The sequence below is a fragment of the Rhinopithecus roxellana genome, chromosome 21 (genome assembly GCF_007565055.1).
Source record: "Rhinopithecus roxellana isolate Shanxi Qingling chromosome 21, ASM756505v1, whole genome shotgun sequence".
Taxonomy (NCBI): domain Eukaryota; kingdom Metazoa; phylum Chordata; class Mammalia; order Primates; family Cercopithecidae; genus Rhinopithecus; species Rhinopithecus roxellana.
In genome coordinates this window covers 64,682,468-64,684,590 of record NC_044569.1, presented here as the reverse complement: position 1 = coordinate 64,684,590, position 2,123 = coordinate 64,682,468, and the positions used below count along the sequence as shown (strand labels likewise).

At 38.7% G+C, this 2,123-nt stretch overlaps 1 pseudogene; it reads left to right on the top strand.

Annotated features, from left to right (window-relative positions):
• The first annotated feature begins 1,039 nt into the window (after positions 1-1,039).
• Positions 1,040-1,513, top strand: LOC115895448 (annotated as a pseudogene).
• Positions 1,514-2,123: the final 610 nt, after the last annotated feature.

The window sequence follows — 2,123 nt, the reverse complement described above, 5'->3', positions numbered from 1 at the left end:
ATTCATTCCTTAGCACAGTACTCAACCAAAATATACATTAATAGTAGCATTTAACTTTTCAGAACTTTGCTACATTTATGCAAAATGCTATGCTATTATCTCGTAAGACTTTACAAGTTCAAGACACTGGTACATTATTATCTATCATTCTGACTCTCATGAGCCAGGAATGGGTATTACCACACATAAAAACATCTGTGATTCTATATGAGTTGAGAAGCATGTAGAAACCTGGACAAGAGAACTGAGAATTTTGAAAATTAATTTCTTATTCTGATAAGGTAGTCAAGAGACAGCTAAGGCAGTTCAGGAAAAAATTGAGAAATTACAGTGAGGAGATTGGGAAAGAAAGTCATAGAGATCTAGTAGGTCACAAAACAGTGTCCCCAGCCACATTTGTGATTCCTGTTTTTTGAACGCAAATGGAAAGGGTACTCACATGAATCAATGAAGGGATTTCCTACCAACATCACTGAATTCCCCCTTGCTGGCTTTGAAGTTAGCTCAAATTTGATGGTTCAGATACTTTCAGAAGTAGGAAAAAGTTTGTTATCTTAGCAAATGTCAAACTTTGTGTGGAGGTGTAAATTCCTGTTTTCCAAAGTTGGAAAACTTGCCTTTTCTTTTCTCAGTGTAGTCATTTTACAGCAAGTACTACTACTGGCTTTCCATTCGGAATGAATGGGGTCAATATCATTTCAAATAACATGAATATTACATTAGGATGATGTTGAACAAGATGAGTTTTTCTCAAAGCTTTCTTTTCATCTGCTTAGAAACTAAATATATGCTTCAATTTTTTTCTAACATCTGCAAGCTACTTCAATAATTTTGATTCTTTAATGTAGGAGATACTTGAAGCTCAGCTGCTGTTAAACAGCACTCTATCTGTCTGGTGTCTGCTTGTTCTTGAAAGCACCAAGTTGTCACTGATCCAATAGAGGTCTGCTCCCTTGTCTGTTATTCAAAAACTATTGTAGCAGAAAGGCATGGGACTGGGCTGAGCGCTGGCGACATGGAGCTACCAGATTGGTCCAAAATGGCAGAGGTAAAGGAGACACCTGAAATGACTTCAGACCCAGAAGGCAGTGCAGGGAATCATCATACTTAACACAGAAGTGACTGACTGCCACTCAGCCATCACCCCCATGGGGGATGGATGATAACAAATACACAGCTAATGCTACCATACTCAAGAAGATACAGATATAGAGCCAGGCCTCATGGGGCCCTGAGGTGCACACAGTTGCCATCTAGAACCCAACAGCAGCCCTAGTGATCCAGTTGTTTTACTCCTTAAAGGCATTGCCTTCAAAAGTACCACAGGCAATCCCACCACCACACAGTATGCCAATCTCAGGCATAACCTCATTGGAAGGCACAGAGTACCATGAATGAAATTGATCCCTAGAATGACCTTACCTTCCTTCAAATCTGCTCCATGAAGAATGAAACAATGGTTGTACCAGATAAAGACTATCTCCTGATTGTGATTCAGAATCCAAGGGAATAAATCACTCTTTTGGCCCTTGTATCATTCGTTAATTTAATGCCCTCCAAGATTAATAATGTTAATTAAGTCAATGGAGTGGCACATGGAAATTACCTTAGAGCCCACTCAAAACAATACAGCCACACAGTGGGCTGGCAGCTCCACCCACCCCACCAAAGGATTCCCTCTGGTGTGCCAATTTTTCTCAGGGTTCCTGGGAGGGCCTTCTTTCCTTGTTTCCAGGTTTTGGAGGAAGAGCTTGTAAGAAGTCCACACCCAGCTTCCTTCCGACCTCCAGTTCACTTTTTTGCCCTTGGAAAACATTGTTTTACTTTAACTAAAAATCACCAAAATACTATCAAAAAAATGTGTATATAAAATAGCCTTGAAAAATATATTTTAAAAACTTCCAAACGCACATACAACTGTTAAAGAAAAAGTCTGTTATAGACACACACATATACACTTACATAAAGAGAGCAAGTAAGGAAGTGTGGACAATATTCACTTTATTATCCTTATATCCTATTCTCTTGCCCATGTTTATACTTTACATCACTTGTGCTGAGAACTTTTAAGACATTATTGTTTTTACACACGCACATATATAATACATATATACTCACATACA